This window comes from Manduca sexta, chromosome 11 (assembly GCF_014839805.1).
Source record: "Manduca sexta isolate Smith_Timp_Sample1 chromosome 11, JHU_Msex_v1.0, whole genome shotgun sequence".
NCBI classification, from domain to species: Eukaryota; Metazoa; Arthropoda; class Insecta; order Lepidoptera; family Sphingidae; genus Manduca; species Manduca sexta.
Window position 1 is genome coordinate 11,980,733 of NC_051125.1, and position 24,777 is coordinate 12,005,509.

The following is a 24,777-nucleotide window of genomic DNA, read 5'->3' on the forward strand; positions in this document are numbered from 1 at the left end:
TCACGCCTTTATTCATGAGGGTGTACACAGAGACTATACTAAAAATAACTTTTTATTTTGCTTTTCCAATCCATAAAATATTCGGGCAACTAAGATGTGCTTTTTCGAATTAAATATCAAAGAAATTTTACCTTCCCCGTTGGATATAAAAAATACGCAAAAATTACTAATAAGTATATAATAAAACTTGTAATCTGGTTTCGGGTGCATTCGTGTGACGCGATGCGCACCCTCGCAGGCATTTCCGCTTCGCTTGGCCGCGCAGGTGTGGCTGCGACTTACAATACAAAGAACTTTTTCATAAGCAGGTGAATGTTGTTACTTAAACGTCAAACATAATGACGGGACACATTTTTATATACATCGAATGAAGAGTAACATTTTCCGAAAGGAAACCTGACACAACGTATAGGTACTAATGTGCATAAATGCGATCTGCAAATCGGTCTAATGATAATTAGCTTTCATACATAAGTTATGAAAGGGAAGCCGACAGGAATCGGGTCCGTCGCCACCGAAATCGAGTTTTAAATCAAATTTTTATACAATACAGAATATGAATTAATGAAATTTTAAACTACCATTTTTTCAATAATAAATTTTATTATAGTTTCCCTTCTGCCTAAACCCTTGGGGAATAAAAATTTATATCATCTCAAAAATCCGCTCATAAATAAAGTTTGTAAAACCTGGTGGAATAACAAATCAAATAAGTACAAGTACCCTACCCTATGTATCCTACTCCACTTACCATCAGGTAAAAAAAAATCCAATTCCTCTTTATCCTTCTATTTGATTAATTTCTTTGTGAGTTCTTACTAATTAGTGCAGAGCCTCGCCACTGCCGAGTTACAGGAATTGCATTGGTAGGTATGAGGGTAGTCCTTCCTATAATCCTGGGTCCATCCACCGTAGCGTGAAGGTAGACTGACTGTCGTGTCCCGGTTGAAAGAACATTGTAGCCAGTGTAACTACTGGACATAATAAGACTTAACATCTCATGTCTCAGAATGGCGAGCGCAGTGGAATGCCAAACAATACTTTGTAATTCAAAGTGTTGGATGGTGTGTCTACTGATTATGGTCGTATCGCTTACCGTCATGCGAACGGCAAGCTCGTCTCGTCATGCAAAGCAATAAAAAAAGAAGCATCTCAGTAGGCCGGTATGATTATGTCGAATGACATGGAGATAGACATCTGTTGTCATTTGATACTTTATCTAGACGACATCACGCTTGCTATCAGGTGCAGTGCAGTCACTTTATCAGAATAAAATATTGTTAGAAACGGAAGTAGTCGATAAAAAAGCCATCACTGGTTACAGAAATACTTTCGCCAATAATTCACCATCCAGCCTCAGTCTGTCAAACGCTCAGTGTTTTTATAGCAAACTAGCGACCCGCCCCGGCTTCGCACGGGTGCAATGCTGACTATTTAATTGATGTTATTATTATACATATAAACCTTCCTCTTGAATCACTCTATCTATTAAAAAAAACCGCATCAAAATCCGTTGCGTAGTTTTAAAGATTTAAGCACACATAGGGACAGAGAAAGCGACTTTGTTTTATACTATGTAGTGAAGAGTGTCATAAATACACTCACAACATTTTTTTTTATTCTAACAATATATATTAAAACACCAATTATTCACGTTAAAAAAATCTTCTACCTTCAGTAAACTAGTGTGAAAACATTTTCTCAAAGTATTTATTCGCACATTTGGTCTTATTACCCCTATTAGGAATCCATTGTTGTGGTGGAATGAGGCTGAATTAATTGGATGGCGTGCGGGTAAGTGAGGCACGAGGCTCTACCTGCGCCTGTCCTGTGTGGCGTGAGAGACAGGCGGTAGCGTTTATACATTTTAATATTTAATCAGAATAATATCAGTCCTGTATTGTATACTGCCTGGTGAGCATGGACCTTCTCTACTGCTGAGAAGGTATGACCACCACTTTGGCCTAGCACGGATTGCCATACTTCACACACCTTTGAAATTCTTTTGGAGAATTGACAGATGTTTAGGTTTCCTCGTAATGTTTTTCTTCACCGTTAAAGCGATCTTAATTGATAAAAAATGCACACGTAACTTCGAAATGTCAGGAGGTTGATGTGTTTGATCCCGCAAACCTTCTTCTCGGCAGTCCGTTCCATCCCAACTAGGGTATCGCATTGTACCATATTTGATTACAATTCTATTTAACTGATAAGTGAATATTTTTTATTTGCTAGGAACATGCATGGTCCAAGAGTTAACTTTGTTAGTATGAAACAATGATTAGTGTGCCTGCAGTTTGGTGCCAGTGAGTGCCTATGAAGTTATAAATCCCTTAAAATAAAACCTATTTAGCACGTATCGTACGATTATTCATTGTGTAGGCTAAGGAAATGTAAGTGTGACGTGTGAGATAGACATAAAGAAAACGACAGCGCGTTTTAATGTACCTATAAAGGTCAATTCACATAACACTGTTTTGATATCACACGGCCTACGCCTATTATAATTTTAAATAACAAACTGTAAAAAACCAATCTACATAAAGATCCAGTAAATTATCGGCAATATTGTAAATAATAAAGCACGCGGTTCAATAAGATATTATGTTAAATACCAATTTGTATTAATAAGATTTCCGATTCCTCACCTGTTTATGTAAAATGTTTTGTGAAAAAACCTGTCGCAAGGCCACCCAGGTACAGAATGTTAAAATTTAGGCCTAAGTACCGCTATTTTGAACCAAACAAATACATTTTGTGTATACCGTTTTACCATAGATACGTTTTTTAATTATCATTATTTTTTTCGGAATGGAACCGGATCCTTTGGCCCAAATCGAGCCTATTCAAAGGTATAGTTTTGTGGTAATGTGATAGTTTATAATTCAATTAGTGTTCGCATTATTAGCTATTCGTTTTTGCCAAAAATTTACATAAGCTGGCGGTCGTATCTAAAGGGGTCAGTAGAGAAACATCACTGCTGTTTAATTTTTTTTCTCTTTGTTTACACAATATTGTAACTAATGTCGAGTCCATATCGGGAACAAATCTAACCACAGAGAATAGACTCTTGTTTTTCTAGTTTCTGTGGGAAAACAACTAAAATTTCTCGACCTGATATTTCAGAAACTCATAAGATCTTCATCATAAGAACTAAGCAAAACGCAAAAAATATTACTTCGTTCATATGAATAACAGTAATTACAAAACACTTGTAAAAATAAAATAAGTATTTTAAAAATATTAAAATATCTATTTTAAATATAACAAGGTGTAATTTGGCTTATACATTTATTACACAATTTCCATGAAACCTTAACCTAGAACAAGACTTAACTTTTGGTCCTTCTAGCGCGATCTTTTTTCCTCCTAACACCTAATTAGCATTAAAGCTTATACTTGTACCACTGAATACAAAAAGGCAACATTAAAATAGATTCTTGTAGGTTATAGTGTCAGAAACAATCTTTTATTTGGTCACGAACGTGCCAACTGCGGGTCTGAGATCACTCTGGGAATTCATAAGGAAACATTACCTTAACAAAAAACGTTTTTAAAACAGTAGTGGAGCAGGATGAAATTTTCCAAAAGGCGTTCTCATTGTGGTGGGTATTTAAAAAATTATAATAAAGGCTTATTTCGTGTGGATTTCCGAAATCCTTGGGTCCAGAATGTTAGTCAACTAACCTGTGGCGAAAGGTGCAATTTTACAATAGGGAACCCGACACAACATACGGGTACTAACATGAATAAATGCGGTCTGGAAATCTTTCTAATGATACTTAGATTTTACATAAATTACGAAAGGGAAGACGGCGGGAATAAGGTTATTTGGCCCCGCGCCGCTGTAAGACAGTGTTTGTTTCTGATCCTTTTATTTGACGTAGGAAAGAAAACTAAAACAGTAACTAAAACACTGGGAAAATAATAACGTTGACTAAAACCAGTGGCCGCGTATAAGTTAGGAATATAGACTGTAGGTTACCAAGGTACAATTTCTTTGTTAGTTAACATCGGACAGTTAGGATAAGGGCGGTCATAAACAAACCAATTATAATTAAATCGGCAACTACATTAAAAATTATAACACCGGTGTCGTATTAGTGATTGGCCTTAAAATAAATCAAGAGAATGATGAAGATATCAAGGTCAGCGGCGACCTGAACTGAAGCGAGGCCCCAGGTGAAGCAACAAAAAGTCCCCCGGTTTAACAGTTTCGTCAGTGACATCGTAAAAAGGTCCTCCAAGGCATCGCGCGAGGTCCCTGTAAGCATGGGAGCCTTGAGCAGTTGCCCGGTTCGCCTCCCCCTAAGGCCGCCTTTGATCGAGGTAGTATTTAGCAACGACACTAGCTTGTTTCTACTTTTACCTATTTACATCTGTCTGCTACCAAATCCGTGTAAATGTAGTGCTCAATAACATAGTAACAATAGATATTCTGGAAACAGATAAAATTTCGCCTAAAGTGTCGTTACAGCGCTGCAATGGCCGCCGCGAGCCATAAACGACAGCCTACCGGCAACGAAACAATATAGAATAACAGTAGTGTTACACAAAACCTAGATTTTATGGTATTTATTACTAGAAACTGCGATATACCTTACTCTAACGGGATTCGTTAAGAATAGAACGTGCTTGGTGGTGCGTTGGTGCTTTGTAAATGCGTTGACCGAGGTACCACGATTTCATAGAAAACCAGTGAAGAGTATCAATGTAAGCTTTTGCATAATGTCGAGTATACGTCTCTTTCTTGCCTAAAAGTAATTTTGTTAGCCTTTATTCCACTTCGATGTTAGGGTAACACATTTTCAATAATGATGCAGAAAGAAATTGGCATGGTTTTTATGTTGGCCACCTGTCTGATATCATCTGTTACTAGATTTAGATAAATAATAATGGAAGTAAAAATATACTTAAAGAATTTAATTAGGACTGCCAATGTTCGTGAGATTCTGTCTAAATTATATTATAATACAAGACATCCGAACTATATTTTTTATGGATGTTTGATATTTTACTAGTTAATAGAAAGGATGCTTCGATAGACCCGTCTCGGATCGCTTTATAGGGCAGAACACACATGGCGAAAAGTAGATGCACCAGTTTACCTCTCTCTACTCCTTAGGGGATTTGTGTATGATGCTTAATAGACAATTTTAATGCGATTCCTTCAATCAATCATAAATCTGAATACGATATTATGTAATAAAGGTGTGGCTCGAAGTGATAGATGTGAGAGTAAAGGCATATAAACTACGCCCACCAGCTGATATTTGCTCCTTATGGATTTAGTGCTAGAAACGAAATGCCAAGTCTATTTATTTGTTGCTCTCTCCATACACAGATGTTACTTGGTGATATCTAAGGATCAGTTACATTATGTTATAGAGGAGACGACCCTCCGCAATCCTATCTTACTAAAGAAACACTTGAATCCCATAATGCGGAATGACTGCGCTCACATATTTTACAGAATATTGTAGTATTTTCAAAATTACAATAAAAGTCATATTTCATAGGGGTTTTCAGAATCCTTAATTCGAGAATGTTAGTCAACTCAACAGTAGCGAAACGTAAAATTTTCTGAAAGGGACCCGACGAGCATATAGGCACTCATCATCATCATCATCATCATCAGCCTATATCTTGGTCCATTGCTGGACATAGACCTCCTCCAATATGCGCCATTTTACCCTGTCTTCGGCGTGTCGCATCCAGTTCTTACCAGCGACCTTTTGCAATCGTCACTCCACCTAGCTGGAAGCCTTTAGGCACTAATATGCATAAATGCGTTCTGCAATTTCTGATTATAATTAGATTCTAATTAAAGGGAAGACGGCAGCTATAAAGTTATATGGACCCTTCACCACTGCAACTTAATAGTTAATTTTAAAATATCAAAGTCACGATCTCTTATATACGCGAATGTTACATATTAAAATTAAACTATTTTTCGGATTTTAGCGCGGTTTTTATATTTTAATTTTCTCCCGACGCTACGGATGACCAACACCTCATTCACCCCCGTGACCACGTAGGCTGCAAAGTCTTCACAACGAAAATTAAAATTAATTACTATTTTTACACTAGTTTCCGTCCATCCAAAGGTTGTCTGGAAGAAATCCTTTTTAGCGATAAGACTTCCCATTGTGTAACCATTTCTTGTATTTGTTTTCTTTATGTTTTATTGGTTGTGCAATAAAGAATAATATTATTACTAGCTGACCCGACAGACGTTATCCTGCCTTAACTATGTATACGCGCATTCTGTCGATCGCTGACAGTTATTTCAAACCACTGACAGTTATTTTTGAATTTTTTCTTCCATAAGAACCTTCTCCTGACAATAACAAACAACAAAAAAAAATAATATATATATATATATAGATTAATAAAATCCGAAAAATAGTTTAATTTAAAAGTCACGATCCTTAAAACATTTGTGACTGATATTTTCTACAAACCAGTCATAAACCCATGCATTAACCTTGTCAAAGCCGTGGGTGGATACCGAACAGATTAATGTCTTAAACGATACGATTAACTTCACTTCCTGTTCCAAATAGATTAAACGAGCCGACCAATACCCAAAAATTACCGCCCACGTGCGTTCACTTATAAGCGTACGAATATGGATTAAAATGTAAAGAGGTTAGTCATGTATGAATGTATAAGATGGAGGTCTTGTTTGATGCTATATGCACTATGCATGTTCGGTTTTTCCAGAGTTATTTAATTACAAATCGTCTTTAAATATTGAGAAATAAGAAGGATTATTCTACAAAATCTATTCATTTTTTCGTAGGACGAAAAAAAAGAAAATAGAATTAGTACATTTACCTTTGATTACACTATGAATATATTTTCTTAGTGTAAGTTGAATTTACTCAAACATCTTGTCACGAGTAATTCATTAAAATGATCAAATTTTATGAGAGGAGTATGTACTATAATTCGCATTTTAATTGATTTAATGACTTTATGCTTTACCTGTAATAATGTTATGTGCGCAACGTGTGTAATGACGGAACTGTACTGTACTGTACTGTATCAGTTCATCATTGAAATGGATGTGTAAACTTTTACATTACAGTTTAGTGGTGATTATTTTGATAGCATCTTTCTATTGTGCAACACTAGTTATATTATATACAGTCTTACGTGAATGCTGTTTTTGAATAAAGTTTAAATTTTCGTGTAACAAGTCAGCCTGATAAAGGTTGTTAGATCTATCGTAATATACATTCATTGGTAGTCTATTGAACATTTTTTTCTTATCATGTAAAAGAAAATATTAGTTATTGTTATTGTTTTTTTTTCCTTTACTTTGAGACTTCGACTTTGATTTGAAACGACGGGAGAAAACTCAAATATTAAAACTGCGATAAAACCCGAAAAATAGTTTAATTTTAGTCTAATATTCACGTAAACATAAGAAATATATCGACGTAAGAAATCATTTTGACACTTCAAACTAGAGTCTGACTAATTTAATTATTGTAACCGGTTCGTAAAGGATATGCGATATAAGTTCTTTTGTGCGCATCCTAAGTTGTAAAATATGTAAACAAACTTGGCACCAGTCAGAATATATTTAATCACTGAACTCATGCGCTGAAATAACTTTATAAATGCACTCACTATTCCCCTATATCATCTAATTTCTAGTTTACGAAACTTTCGCATCTAATTATTGTTAAAACTATATATTATATCTTTATTTTCAGAACGACACGTCCAGTATTATAATTTTACATAGTTACACTCTATGTCAAATTATATGACGATTTTATAATTAAGTCTACATAAATTACTCGTTGTTGGTCACGACGTGCCTATTTAAAAAACACACCCCACAATTATGAAAGATATTCTTGTAAAGCTGTACGCTAATCTCCAACATTTTCCCCACAATTATTCTGTGTAATTGGCGTACCTGTACCTTCACGCACCTTCTCTAAGTAGATGGGCAGTTATGCTGACATTTTGAGTTTTTTTATTATTTTTATTTTTATATAAGCCTATGATAAATACTTAAATGCCCGGGATCTGAAGGTAATTGTAGTCGTGGTATATTATCAAATTGCTAGAATATGAAACCACTGACAGTTATGTAAAATTAATATTGTCGTTAAGTCTTCTTAAATTTACTAATTTTCCTTCATAAGAACCTTCTCCTGAAATAATAAAAACAACAACAAAAAAATTCGTGACATCGGTCCAGCCGTTCACGCGTGATGGCGTGACCAAGGGAAATATGGATTCATTTTTATATATATAAATTGTAGAGATGAAGTAATGATGGGTTGTCTGAGTTTTGTTTTATTTTATATTTTGCAGTTGATAATCTATATATATATATATAGATTCGCAATCGCAATACCAATGGCATGAACACCTCTGCTGACCCCCAGAGCCATGAGCGTATACTATATAAACACCAACTGTGTGGTACACCTGCTCAGGGCTGGGCCCTAGGGTCGCAAATACCATGGGCCGGATACCAGGTGCATTGGGCCACTGAATCAGCTTGCCTTCCGCTTGTAGCGACTTGCTTCTGAAGTTATAGTAAAAAAAAATCACGTCGAATTGATAACCTCCTCCTTTTTTTGAAGTGGGTTAAAAAAGGAAAATTTTTTGTATACCTCATTCCATAGGGGTAGGCAGAGTCCATTGAGCGGTTAAAAATGGTTTTTTTTTTGTATAACTCATTCCATTGGGGTAGGCAGAGCTTATTGAGCGCCGCATGACCCGATCTTGATACACCTCCTTCGCCCCTTTTACATTCACAGTTCTCATATATATTTTTGTAAAAGAACATTTTCGCATTATTGTTATATGTAATCAGTTTTTAAATATTTTTATATTGCGAGGGTGTACACAATAAGGCAGTCAGCCAAAACTTCGCTCTCAATTATATAAAATACAAAGTGTACACATAAATCTTAATCGTATTTACTATGCAAATTATTTATTTTTAAAATTCTACATACAGAAACCACGTCATATTATAAAAATTGTAATCCAACACTAAAGCTCGTAGTTGACCAAATAAAAAAAAAATAGCCTCCTAAGTACTCAGGTGACTACCAAAACCACCTGCTTTCCAGCGTATCTCTCGTTTCGTGGCTCCATCATTAGAAAGTAATTCAAAAGTCCGTTGGTATTAAAGGCCAGACTTTACATTAGCTTTTTTGCACAAATATTCATCGCAGTTCTATAAAACAAAGAGAAAATGTCATATTTAAGTTAGGTAACGGCCTAGAGTAATACCTCAGCCCATTATATTTTAATGAGACAAAGATAATTAATGTCCATTTTAGTTTGACAGGGTACCTGCACGAAAAGAAAAATACGCGATAACACAAAGGGTTTAAAGTAAGTGAAATGAAAAACCACATTGATCCGAATCAATATTTATACGAGCAAATTACAAATATTAATTACATAATATTGGGGGTTCTGTTCAGTAGTAATGTCTTTAGGAGCGTAAAGAGACACAGCGTATAGTTGATAGCACGGTTTATTTTCAACTGCCGTATTACAATGACATTCATACAATCTACCGCCGATAGTCACAATAATATTCCGCACAACAGCGATCACCAAAATGCAGAACAGCAAAATTTTTAGCATGATTTCTTATGTTTACGTGAATGTTAGACATTAAAATTAAACTAACCCTCCCCCCCTCCTTTTTTACGGAGTCCCCCCCCCCCGTGACCACGAAGGCTACAGTCTTCGAAACGTCCGGAGAAAACTAAATTATTGAACCGCGATAAAATCAATAAAATTGTTTAATTTTAATGGCAAAACTTCAGATATATCATAGTTAGATTAATACTTGATACATTGCATAAGGTCCCAATTAAACAAACACCAATCAATCGCTAAACACACTGCCAGATAGATCGCGAGGTCGAGCAAACTATTCATTACAGTGTGACGGATTATTTCGTCACCTTGACGCTTAAACTCATTGTTATTAAATATTGGGCAACAGTTAACGACTTTACAGTTTATTTTTTGAAACATGGGCGTGGTTTGTACACATTTTGTTTAACAATTATAGTACTTGTTTGGAACAGTCGTTTATTAGTTAAGGTTAGACAGGTCGTTTAAGTAAAAAAAAGGCAGCAAAATTAGGTTAAATACTTTTTGAAACCGAAGGAATAATTTAGCAGGCTGTTTGAAAAGCTTTCCTATTGTTCTTAGTAACATGCCTACACATATCGCTCATTTCTCTAACATAATAAATGGTATAAAGCCGTACAATTCTTATTTAGTCTGTTTAGTCCTAGATTTACCCTTTATTCATAAACGTTATTTATCTAAGGACGGAGCATTACTGTGATAACAAGTATGTTTCTCAGCTTTGTTTATCTCACAGCTTACTGTTTGTTCAGCTTTGTTTATCGGACAGCCAACTAGATTCAAGTTGTATATATCTCAATATTAGCCAATCACAACGGCCCTATGTTTACGCACTGCGAAGGCTGCCATGCCGTCACAGAGAAACAGACTTGTTATCACAGCAATGTTCCATCCTTAGATAAATAACGTTTATGAATAAGAGGGTTAGTCTCGTATACTTCTCAGCAAAAATTAGTATACTAGGTCAATGAGGAGAACTCCACAACCAATTAAATTGATTACTAAACAACAATAATACACATGTCTATTTCAAATCCTGAAACGACCACTTGTCACACAACAAAGCTTAAATCCCGGATTAAAAATAATTAGGAACCAACTTCATACAAATTATTCAATATTACATACATTTTTACTAATGCAGTTACGATAGCCAGAAGAACATTTTAAATGGACTACATACTTATTTAAAAATGCAGCGTTTTGATGAATCACTGGAATGGTGTTTTGTAGCGTGTGGTGTGGAAAATCAGTTTCATCGATCATAAATTATTGGATTGAAAGGTAATCAAAATCAAGACTTCTGACACTTTGTATTTCGAAATATTTCATCTTTAGATTTTGCCTATTAAAACTTATTAATTATAAAAAAAATGTGATTTCATAGTTGGGTTGTAAAAAACGAGATTGCTTGATGACCGTTTAGTCTTATTTCCTTGCCCTGCCGGTGTTTTCCTCAAAGTAAGCAATACACTCCGGTTCTCCTTGAGATTGTAGTGTCACTTACTAATAAATGTAAATAATACGGATGAATATTTTTCTGTCTTTGGCTAAAAGAAATCGATAATGTTTTAATAATATTATTGTCTATTTGTATGAATTATTGAAAATAGCTCAATCTTCTCCTATCGATAATATATATTTTTAATATTTCTGAATATTAATTTTTTAATTAATGTTACGCAGCTACACTTCGGTCGGTGTGTAATCCCCGCAGTATTGCTCAAGTGCAAGCGAATGTATAATTTGCCGCTAATCGCATTATGTTACTCAAATTAGACAGCATGGAAAGCACACAGTGGGATTTCGTTTCATAACATGGTGACATGAATTTAAAATGTTTTTATAATTACTAATGCGTGCTAATGGTTTGTGGTTTAACAGAAATTATTTTTTTCTTTTTATTAACACTGAATTTCGAGTGGGTTACTTTTAAGTTTAATGGCATTTAAATCATTGAATTTACTAACAGATTGTAACATATCTTAAACAAATAGCATATTTTATTTAAAACCTGTCAACTGACTTCAAAGAAATTATACTTATATTTACCTTTTTTAAAAGTTACATTATGGTCTAAAAGCTTATTCTAAATTTGGAGCATGCTTTCAGCACTTGGAGCTTTTGAACTTAAAATATTATGTTTACTTTGTCAACAGATTTCTAAGAAATGTTTCCTATGTAAGGTACCGCTCGTAGTTTGTTTACTCTTTGATACATTAAGGGTGCCGCGACAACACTTTTCTTAAAGGGAAGAATTTTAGTGAAATTTGCTTTTACTACAAGCACAATAAAACCGAATGAATGAAAATTTGCAATAATTTTCAAACTCGTTTATTATATAATAACGAGAGGTTGACTACCTCGGCAGTAGACGCAATTATACCCGCCTGTTGGAACCGGATATATACAGGCTGATCCCGGAACGCGACACATACCTGGGCCTCTATGGCGGGTTTTAACAACTTATTTACGGTACTATCCGGGCGGATATAAAATATATCCTACCAGCTTTAAGCTAATGATTTCTTATGTTTACACGAATGTTAGACATTAAAATTTAACTATTTTTCGGATTTTATCGTGGAGGACCCCCCCGTGACCACGAAGGCTGCACTTCTTCGAAACGTCGAGAGACAATTTGAATATAAAAATCGCGATAAACTCCGAAAACTAGTTTAATTTTAAAATTTAAGTTATGTTAAATACCATAGCCGCTAATCTCAACATTTCTAGTGCTTCTAATATAATAATATCTTTGAAAAGTCCGCTGGTACATACCACTCGATGTTCATGTGTTACGTGAAGAACACACGAGTTACTTCAGAGCATTGCGCCACGACACGCTTGGCGGCGCGTGGCGATCTGGAAGCGGCTACCGACGGTGACCATGGACGCAAACAATCGTAGAATTCTGTTGCACTGAAGGCTTTTAGTTGAAAGGATATGTGCTTCAATTGAGTAAGCAAAATCGGACTTTTGGATCGGAAAGCAAACTAATTCAGTGTGTCTTTGAGATTGCTCCGATATTAGTCATTTCTTCGTCCAATTCCCTAATATTTTGGTTATGTAGACTGGTATATCTGAAAAGAGTTCATGCTGTGCCCTTATGTTGGTTAGGTGATTTCGCTGTCTAACTACAACCAAGGTCCTTTAATTTTTTTACTTATGTTGCAAAAATGAGATTTAAAATTTTCATGTTGGTAAAAATAAGAAAAGACAATAATTCATAGCTCCTCTTTATTTATCCTTCGGGATAATAAGGAATGTTCACAATAAAGACTTAGAATCATTTTATTCGAATATAACGTAGAACCTTGTGATAGTAAGCTAACGAATTGTCTAATTACTGTATTGGTATTTATTATGATTTGCCAATGACTTCACATAATACAACATACAAATCGAGCAAAAATTGTTTCCAACTAAACATCCCCAACATTTACTAACGGCCAGTACCAACATCTGAACAGATTTATCCTAAGGCTTACGGTAAAGTGCTGTCACCACTAGGAACTATATGCAGAAAACATAATCCACACAGTATGTGGAACGTGCGAGTTTTTGTAACACACATACTCGTTGGAAGTGATTTTATTAAGTAATTAAGACTTCTTGAGAATGCTGTTTGATTTGCAAATGAAATACTGATGCCGATCGAATAACACAGGGGACATGATATTTCTACGTTAAAGGACAAACTAATTTTGCGTTCAAAATACAATCTAATTTAATTAGTGGTAAGATATATTTTACATCCGCCCGGATAGCGACCACCGTGTACAATGTGTTAAAACTCGCCATAGTGGCCCACGTACTTAACTGTGTCGCAATCCCGATCAGCTAGTGTAGAAGTCGATTGCTGAGGAATAATCGGCCCTCATTAGCCGAAATTCTATTGGACCCCATTCCACTCACCATCAGATGCAGTGATATCACTTTTTGCACGTATGAAAAAAATCTGATCGATAAAACTATGTTAGTCTAGGCTATTCGAATACAAGTCCATCTAGGTATGTCTGCTCTTACTTCTGTCGGCACCACAATTTTGTTTACTAGTCTTACTGAGTTGCACGGAATACAAACCTAACCAGAGAGATCAGACTTGAGACAACTGGTTCGAATTAGGAATCACGAAGTTGTAGTTTTGATGAAAATACCTCACATTACAATGGCACAGTTATTGCAATGCGTTGATGCTTATTAAACAATAATTTCTTTCGTTAGAGCCAATGAAGTGTTAACATACTATAATTATGCTACGTACCCGTGTCGTAAAATGCAATGAAATAATATAAAGCACTGTTTAGTACCGCAAAGGTTTGTAGTAATGAAGATTTGTAAAATTAGGGGAGGTATTCAGAACTATCAACTGGATGCATAAAGCAGCAAATCGGACTCTGTGTACCTTAGGCGAGGCCTATGTCCAGCAGTGGACTGCAACAGGCTGATGATGATGAAATTGTACCAGAATACAGAAATACTTACCCCTTATTCATAGACGTTATTTATCTAAGAACGCAGCATTGCTGTGATAAGAAGTCTGTTTCTCAGCTTTGTTTATCTGACAGCCAACTAGATTCAAGTTGTATTTCAATATTAGCCAATCACAACGGGCATATGTCTTCGCACTGCGAGGGCTGCCATGTTGTCAGCACTGAGAAACAGCCTTGTTATCACAGCAATGCTCCGTCCGGGGATAAATAACGTCTGTGAATAAGTGTGTTAATGTTAGGTAAGATGAGTCTAAATAAAGACGTATATATGCAAATCTTTGATAGTTATTGTTATACCGATTTACAAAGTGACCGAATATTAGCTGGCTGACTTCCAAATAGGTAGTTGGGACGGTACCGCTTATGACCCTAATCTCTTATTTTCTACCTAGTGGCTTTCCTAAACGAAATCTATGAAGATACAAACACTTTGTCCATTTTCATCAGGTTATCATGTGTAATCTTCTATAGCACCATTATGTTATAATTCAAAGGATTTAAAGTTTTAGCCTCTGATTTATTTCTGTCCATTAAGAGATTAAAGAAATCGCATCCAACAAAAACACTATTTCAGACCGATTAAGTTGCCTTATAAATATTCTTTTCCTATCTATCTTGCTATTCCATGAAGTATTGTAAACAATGCCTCGCAATTTTTCTTATGTTGTTTCTTTTATGTTTCCTGGTTGTATAATAAGGAGTTATATTATTGTATTATACCCATGGTAACCATATACCACGGAGTCAATAGCCTGCAGTTTTTCCCGTGGCCGCTGGGCAGTGGGCAGCCGAGCCCGACCACCGCACATTAGTGGAGCCAGCCACGTGTGACAGACGGTACTGTACCACCGATATGTAGATATAGATAGGGGTAGACAGGACGAGATTTAATGTATTTAATTTTAATAATATTTTATATTTTTTAAAGTGTGTACCAGAACCAAATCCGTAATAAAGGGGAATTAAATAAGTAATCTCCGAGCAGCACTTACGATTACAGAATATGGAATTTTCTGGATTTTTTTTGTGTTTTCGGTTATCCTGTATACTAGAAACAGTAGTGCTCGCGATAAAAATACATTTATAATTCATATTATCTTGGTTATAGTGCTGTTGAGGAAAATAAAAAAGACTTTGTTAATAGCCTTCAACATCTAACAGATTGAATGAAACAGAAGATTAAATTATCTTTCTGTGAGATAGGATCCTCGAGCCATCAAACTGTATCGTAACTCGCTGCAGCTCGGTCGTACCACTGAGAAATAGATTCGGCACAAATCTAATTCATTGATCTCACGTAGGTTTTGAACTGCCGTATTCGACTAGTAGGTAGCTCTAAGATGGAGTAAATGACCTACAAACATACATTCGAACAGGCGTGGCTGATAAATAACCTTACGTGCATTTGGGTTCATTTAAGCAAATCAAATTATCGAAGTAATAAACCATTAACACGGTAATAAAGCTAGGACAAATAACTTTTAAAAAACAAATAGTCCTCCCACATATTCAGAATCATAAAGCCATTCACCATTCATAAGCAACATGACGCGCAACATGTTTAAACATTCGACAAAAACGTATGGTGGATTAAAAATCTTCAAGAAAAAAAACTATCATAAAAATCGATAATTCATAAAAATTCTTCCGGTATTGTAGATGTCACACGGAGTAGGTTATTTACTAGCCAGGCAACGTGTTGGTTGACGGTTACCACTTAACATCAGGTGGCAGATCTGCCTACAGAGCAGGGGCGTAGCTACCGCTGTATCAGCCGTATCAATGATACGGGGCCCCGAACTTTGGGACCCGTTTTGACCCTGCATTAAACTAAGCAGGCGCTCAAAAGTTCGCACTGCCCTGAAGAGTCCCCAACAAATTTCGATATAGGGCTCCTTTATGACAAGCTACGCTACTGCTTCAGAGGCTGTAAAAACAACTGGAGATGACCCAAATCCCCATTATAGGTCTCTAAAATATGTTACATGTAAAGCTTATTTTGCACGCCATGTTTGTAAGTAAATACGCATAATTCGCGCCTTAAATCACGTGGGCCGCGTTTTTAACCTGAATAAGGAATGAATGAATTGAGAGTGGTACCAATTCGTGAACCGTTATATCTTGCGAATTCGTAAGACACATCTCTTATTGTGTACACACAAATCTACCAAACATTCCATTTATATGTGAAATAAGTTAAAACTACAAATGATGATCCCTAGATTAATTAATATTCCATATCTTGCCGGCATCAACTTAGTTTTCGGCTAAAAGGAGAGTGTTAATACGAATTCTAAATCATCTTACTCTAGAAAATTGCGTAAAACCTAATGAACGACAAAAGGAACTCTCTCGGAATATTGTTATTAATCTTAAATCAAAATTCTGTAGTCCAAATGCTAGATGTTTTTATTATGGAGACAAAGCTAACCGCAATATAACGAGTTACACACTAAAAGCAAATATACACGTACATGTATGTTGTATATACATACTCATATACCGTGAATCATCGTAGTTATACAATAGTATGTCCAAATCCAAACACTGGTAAGGCCGCGTCTGATTTTTTCACAGTCTACGCCGGACCACTTGGGGCTAAGAAAGCGAATCTCGCGGCCCAACGTACGCAGTCACAGTCAGTCTGTAATTTGTACGCGTGCCTCCTTGTGCTCTACCGGCCCGCGAGCGAGCCAATGAGAGCGCGAATCCTATTTCGAAAATCGAAAATTTTCAAATTTCGAACATAACGCGTTGTGATTCCCGTTGAATATAATACAGTTCCCGAAACACGAAATTATTTTAAATTTGGAATACATGATTTAAATAATAATTACAGTGTTGTGTTAGTGTTTGCGTAATTATGGTAATTCGAAATTAAAATCAAACGAAATATTTTGGTTTTTAATAACGAGAAATAGTGATGTGACAGTGTACTTATATTTTTGTAAACAAAATATGTGTCAAGTTATTAATTTCAACCCGTTCACCAAACAGTGATTCGGTATTTCTTGATTAAATATTTAATTTTTTGTAGTAACGAGTGTACTGTGATTTTCAAACAAACGTAAAAGACACGTTATGACACCGTTCCCTACATTTGTCAGGTTGAAAAAAACTGTAACTCATTCTCATCTTCGAGATTTTTATTTTTTCCATTTTTAAAACGGAATCGTTCATTTTATTTTGAGGCTTCCATTTTAAAATATAACACTCAAAATCTTTGTAGATTATATGTTTTGTAATATTTTGTTAATTATACAGACCTTAGTCGCTTAATGAGCAATAATTTTGCATACAACGGAAGACACGTCCTTTCCGAACGATGTAAAAAATAATAATTTCCTCTCCATAGTAAAATAAAATATTTTACAATTTATGCACAGAACGGATTTCTGGTGAAAAATAATTCCAAGGTTTAAAGATAATTTGTATTTAATTGCTATAACTACAGATATTCAAATGTGCTTTAACTATATGAAGGTTTTGTGGTTCGAAGCTCTGAAAATTCAGGATATTCTTTATACTCAAAACCATGGAAAAAGATCACTAGTGTTGTAATTCAGATATAACTGTACTTTGAAAGACAGTTTTGAACCTAAAACGGGAAATTTGTTTGGTCGTAGGAGGGTAGGTACATTATTATGCAACTTTTTGGTCCTTGATGATGGCATTTCAATGACTTACAAACATTCACAGTATTTTTCAGAAGGTTCATGTCCCGTCAGTTAAATGCATTCAAAAGAATCAACAGAGCCAAAAATTAAGCTAGTATTTCAAATTTTTATTATCTCACACATAATACCAACATTCTAAATTATTTTTATAGCTACAAGAGAGATAAAAGTGGCTATAAAAATATTAATTTTCTGTTTTGCATATTAATGAAATTATGAATCGAATACATAGCGAAATGTTATGCAATACTTTTGGCGTTTGTATTTCATTCGTGAGTTATTTTGCTCAAAATTTATTCTGCTTATAATTTATTATTTATATGTTATCAAAGATTTTCACGCTATCGAATGATGAGACGAACAGCTCAATAGCCGTACATCTACTTCTAAACAGTCGATCCGCTATCCAGAATCTTACATACATAAATACCTATCCTTTCACGCGTTTATCTCGGAAGGGGTAGATAGAGGTGCAACTAAATCTACATTTCGCCTAAGTTTTATACACCTCATGGTATAGGGCGCAAGATTTAGACCTATAGGATACATAGAACCGATTGCTACAATATGATTCTGGCACACTAAATAATGGAAGTCCACCCACGAGTTTTACAAATGACTTCATAAAAGTCACAGGAGGTCGCTAGATGCAGTCCGCTTCCAATAAGGGGATCTGGAAATCTTTGGGGTAGGCCCATGTTCAGCAGTGGGCATCCTACGGCTGATGATGATGACACTAAATAACATATTCGTAAGAGGATCTAAAGTGTCATTGAACCGGCACACGGGCGGAATCACACGCCGCTGACCACAGACAATGGGTGAAAGAATAGTTTAATTACTCCAACAATGGGCCGCGATACACACCTAACTGTTGCAAATCAAGATATTGAAACCCTACGGATATTTAACAAGACTCGGATATTTCTTAAATCGAAAACGAATTAAAGAAATGAGGGTTACTTGACGAAGTATTTCTCTCATCTATAAATGAATATAGATTTTAAGTGCTTTGGCCTTAATGTCATTCAAATTAATCCCCGGATTTATAGTGTCTCCAAAGGCTGTAAAGGGATTAAACTTTAATCATTAAAGCGATGAGTATTACTTCATGAAGGAATTTTGTCATCTATAAATCAATACATAAGTATTTTAGCCTGTCAAATTAAGTCCTGAACTTATAGACTCGCCAAAGGTAATACCACTGCGGTGTCTATATCTATCGTGAAGCAGGAGTGCTTGCACTGTAGTGTTCTAGTAAATGACATTGTTGTCAGCGTAACTACTAGGCATTAAGAGACCTAACACCTAATGTTTGAGGGTGAGCGCAGTAATTAGTCGTGTAATTCAAAGTTTTGTGTGGTGTTGCTACTGTTTATGGGCGGTCGTATGCTGCAAAAAAAGCGGCTGGTCATAAAAACTAAGGTTTATCCTATCTGCAACCTGATTATAATTGTATTTTGTTTTCATTGTATTCTTTCGTTCTCTGAATGAAGAATATAAACATTGTAATAATGGAACAAGTTTAATAATTTAAATAACACTATTTATTTAAAACTAGATGTAATACCGTGAGCGAAATTCGAGCGTTGAATGAAATAATACATAATATAATTTTATTTGTACCAAAATGATTTCTTATGTTAGCACGAATGTTAGTTGAACATTTTTTCGGATTTCGCGATATCTTATTTTATAATTTTCTCACGACGTTTCGAAAACTTTTGAAATAAAACTTTTTTTCGGATTACATAGCGGTTTTTATGTTAAGTATAATTTTCTCACGATGTTTTTCACGATGAAGACTTTGCAGCCTTCATTGTCACGGGCGGGGGCTATATTTGTACAACCTACAAAAATTTTATTTTTTATATTATGCCAAATCACACACTTCGTGTGTGCAATAAGTATAAAGATATATGTATATAAAGATATTTCGTCAAGTATTAACATATAGACACTTATAACTTAGACTTGTAAACAATTAGATACCGCTATAGATGTCCATACAAACAGATAGGAAATAACAAAAACATACAAACTTTATCATACAAATGAAGTGTCGGGATCGTAATTACTACAAGTTTATACTTAGAAATGTACTTGAAAGGCTTTTTACCCTGTCTGTAAACCTCATTCTGTATGGATACCGTTTTAAGGTATCGTTAGGTATTGGCCTTGTGTACTTAGAAAGATCAATATTTAATAAGATTCTTAATATTATCGAAATAAAGACAGTTTTCGGTTTTTATCACGGTTATATCTCCCGACATTTCAAACTGCAGGGTTCATTGTTATAAAGTGGACTGAGGTGTTGGTCGTATGAAAAGTCAATTAAAATATTTACCTACATTTTACAACTATTTTTTTTTATCTGTTGACGGTCCGATGTATGCAGAATGAGTTTACAGCATCTTGAAGTCTAGCAGCCGGTCTTTTGGGTTCAAATTAGTTTTCTTAATATTGACTTTCAAAACAACTTAAACCCGTGGTTCAAGGTGTACTGGTGGTCGCGGGAGCTGGCATCGCTCCAGGCGGCGTGCTATGCCGCGCGACGCCGGTACACCAGGTACCGCCAAATCCGCATCCGGCCTGTGGATGCGGTGGCTCGAGAGGCGGAGCTATACCAGGGGTACAGAGACGCTAAGACGCTCTCTCGGGCGCGATTCTAGAGTCTAAGAATCGCGCCCACCAGGAGATTGCTGGAGTCTCTTGACGCAGACCCGTGGGGACGTCCTTACAAAATGGTGCGGAGCAAGCTCCGCATCTGGGCGCCCCACTGACGCAGAGTCTCCGGCAGGAACTGGTCGAGGGCGTCGTTGGCGCTCTGTTCCCTGCGCGAGGGGAGCACGCTCCTCCGCCCATGGCTCCCGCCCCCGGCGGCGCCCGGCATGGACCACGACGACGACGTCACTGTTCCCGCGGTGACCGGGGTAGACTTGAGGGTGGCGGTGGCCAAGATGAAGGCCAAGAACACCGCCCCAGGGCCCGACGGCTTGCCTGGAAAAGCCTGGGTCCTGGCCTTGGGGCTCTCGGGCCTCGACTTCAGAGGTTCCTCACGGCATGTTTGGAGAGGGGCCAGTTTCCACTTCGTTGGAAGACGGGGAGACTGGTCCTCATCGCGAAGCATGGGCGCCCCGCGGACAGTCCGTCCGCATACCGGCCCATCGTCCTGCTCGACGAGGTGGGCAAGCTCTTCGAAAGAGTTATTTCAGACCGCCTCGTCGAGCACCTGACGAGGGTTGGGCCGGATCTTGCGGACAGCCAATTTGGCTTCCGCAGAGGGCGCTCTACTGTGGATGCCATCATGCGCGTGAGGTCTCTCGCGACGGGGATGCTGTTTCCCGGGGTAGGGTCGTCTTGGCGGTGTCGCTTGACATCGCCAATGCCTTTAATACCCTGCCCTGGAGTTGTATCAGGGAGGCACTCCGGTATCACCGGGTGCCGGCCTACCTCCGTCGCGTTGTCGGGGCCTACTTGACGGATAGGGCCGTCATTTACCCCGGTCGCCAAGGGAATGGATCAGGCGAGAGATGTCGTGCGGTGTTCCGCAGGGTTCGGTTCTGGGGCCGCTCTTGTGGAACATCGGATACGACTGGTGCTGCGCACCGACCTCCCGAGCGGCGTCAGCGTGGTATGCTACGCTGACGACACGCTAGTTTTGGCTCACGGGGGGTCGCATCAGGCGGCGGTCGACGCGGCTACAATTGGGGTTGCGACAGTCGTTGAGAGAATCCGACAACTGGGACTCGAGGTGGCGCTGCACAAATCCGAGGCCATGTGCTTTCATGGCCAGGGGAACGCGCCACCTCCGGGTCTCCAGATCACGGCAGGAGGGGTTCACATCGGCGTCGGGTCGACGATGAAGTACCTGGGACTCGTCCTCGACAGCCGGTGGAACTTCAAGGAGCACATCCGCCTTTTTGGCTCCCAGGTTGGTAAAATTCACCTGCATAATGCGGCGTCTTTTGCCAAACCTGGGGGGGCCAAAATGCTCCCTGCCGGCGGCTCTACGCAGGAGTCGTGCGGTCCATGGCCCTGTACGGTGCCCCCGTATGGTCCGCAGCTGTGGCGCGGCGGCAAGGCCGCTTTCTGAACGCGCCACAAAGAGCGATGGCCATACGGCTGATACGGGGATACCGCACGATCTCCTGCGAGGCGGCGGGCCTCCTTGCCGGACTACCGCCATGGGGTCTCGAGGCGAAGGTCCTTGCGTCACTATATGTGTGGCGCGGGGAGGCGCATAGCCGGGGCGTAGCTCCGCTACCGCGACAAATTGCCGCGCGGCGGACGGAGCTCCGGCAGAACCTCATGGCGGAATGGCGACAACGACTGTCGCAACCCTTGGCTGGGCACGCCACGATAGCGGCGGTAAGTCCCCTCTTCGAGGTGTGGCTGACGAGACGTCACGGCGTCCTCTCATTCCGGACGACGCAGGTACTGACCGGTCACGGCTGCTTCGGCAGGTACCTGTATCGGATCCGGGTGGAGGATACGCCCGCGTGTTTTTACTGTGCGGATCGGCCGGAGGACACGGTGGAGCATACGGTGGAGGTGTGCCCAGCTTGGGCTGAGCCCCGCCGTGTTCTCTCAACGGCCATCGGTGGCGGAGACCTCTCGCGTCGGGGCCTGGTAGAAGCCATGCTCCGGGGCGAGAGAGTGGGACGCAGTCACCTCCTTCTGCGAGGACGTGATGCTCGCAAAGGAGGTGGCGGAGCGGATACGGCGCCAAAGCGCCCAACGTCCCATCCGCCACGGCAGACGCACAAGACGCGGGCGTCGAACGTCTGCTGAGGATCGTCGGCCTCCGTAGGCGCGGACCGTCGGGTGACGAGCATTGGGTAGCCCGTCGCCCGAAACACCCCAACGGCCCGTGTGTTCGGCGCGTAGTGTTCCACGCGCGCCTCGAAGAGCAGTGTCAGAGTAATTTGCGGGGCCCTTTAGGGCCGGTGCCTGCCTAGGTCTCAATGCCACCGGATCTTGGACCTAGGCACATAGGCAAAGGATGGGAACACCGTAGGTTCTTAGTCGGTAAAAGTCTGACACGTCCTCCCGCCCATCCCAAGGCGGGAGATAGTCAACTGACGATTTACCTACGTAAAAAACCCGTGGTTGATAAATTTGAAATTTTGCACGTGACTTTTAAATAAGCAAGCGAAAATGATTTTGAACAATAGGCATTGCGAAATAAATAACGCAAGTGAACATTAAAGAATAATACTTACTTGAATTCTAAATTGTAAGATAAGTAGGTATATGTGCGATAAGAGTGAAATAAAATACAAAACTGCCTGCCTTGGAGTATTTGCATTACGGTATGACTGTAGAACTGAATTCTTGGCTTCGATCCCTGCTTGGGGCAAAGTGATATTGGTTCTTTCTACTCTGTATCAGCCTGAAATCTTAAGGAGTGAGTGTGTGTGTGTATAATACAAAAAAAAATTTAATCGGTTTTCTACCTATAGATTATAAACTGCTTATGAACTACTGAAGATTTGTATGAATTTTATAAATTACTAGATTTTGCTCGCGGCTTCGCCCGCGGGAAAAAGTTTTTCGGAATAGAAAATGACCTATAACCTTCAAAGGGTCTTAAACTATCTCCATAACAAATTTCATAAAAATCCGTTCAGTAGATTTTGAGAAATTCGATAACATATAGACAGTCAGAAAAGGGGACTTTGTTCTATAATATGTATAGATATTAAAATATATATATATATATATATATATATATATATATATATATATATATATATAGTATTATCTATAAATATAGTATTATTTATTGTTCCTTACCACATAATTTCCAAGAATCTCTTAAATGTACGTAGGTATTAAAACCACACAATTTCTAAGAATCTCCTAAATTTAGGTAGGTACTTAAAACTCCGACGAGAGACGCTCAAGTTTTATGATCGGTTTAACTTGACCTTATCACTTGATAGCTTGCTTGTATAGGATTAATATTCTAGAATTTAAACACGTCTGGAAGCACTTAATGTCCATTTGACAAATTAAAGTGTCAAATTATTTAGTGTCAGTCTAATTTTATAGTATTTGCTATAAAATTCGTCTAGACCTTGATTATTACTTAACGGAAATTTTATGTGCAAACATGGCTGTATTGCGTATTCACAAAATAGTTTTTAAATGCGAATTCTACAATGGAGTTCATGAAACTGATGTGTTAATTTTCGGGCACGCTGTTCTGACTTCTTGAAATTAATATTTTTAATTTTTACTAGTTGATGGGTCTCCCGTACAGGGTTGGTCTCGAATATACGACGAATTCGCATAGTATATAGGTATATAAGTAGTTTCCAAAATAACAACATGGTCTTTGAAACTCCTAATGTATCAAAACAATGAACTAAAATGTACATGAAGAGTTTTGTTATGAAAAGTTGTGGAAAACCTCTGTCTACGAGAATTTAATTTGAGATGGAGGAGACTCGCAAAAGTCGCAATCAATTTTTCAGACAATCCATAACCACGAACACTCCGCCAGGAGTTTACGACTGAGAAGAAGAACGAGAATTTAATATACTTAATATTTCTTTGCCCGACCTGGGGATGGAACCCAACACCTCAGTACTGATCGCTTACAATAAAACTATGCGAAAAAACAGTTGTTTTATAATAAGCAAGGATCAAGAAAGTGTAGGTAGCATGCTATCTGCAATGCTAATGTAGTGAATCAGCAGACTGAGGGGCGCGCACTCGCCTCTGCGTTTTGAGAGGTTATTACTTTTGACCATATTTGATCTTATTTAATGCGACAATGCTGGTAGAGTGGGTGAATATACGTATGATTTTAGAGATAGGCATTAAATTAGTTATTTATCTCTGTTAGCTTAACATTTAGATTGTTTACTATTATTAACTACTCTTAGTCTCTCTGCTTACGTAAGAAGTTCTCGGTATGAGAAATCCGTCCCATTTAGTTC

At 38.0% G+C, this 24,777-nt stretch overlaps 1 protein-coding gene across 2 annotated transcripts in view; it reads left to right on the forward strand.

The window, feature by feature from the left end:
• Positions 1 to 24,777, forward strand: part of LOC115447416 — an 83,891-nt gene that overhangs the window by 18,440 nt on the left and 40,674 nt on the right. Inside the window, exon 1 of one of the 2 annotated variants that reach the window (XM_030174447.2) lies at positions 16,800 to 17,016. The exons of the other annotated variant lie outside the window; for it this stretch is intronic. The gene's annotated coding sequence lies outside the window, so the exon portion shown is untranslated. Of the gene's footprint in view, positions 1 to 16,799; positions 17,017 to 24,777 lie in introns of those variants that run through there. 2 annotated transcript variants of the gene reach the window in all.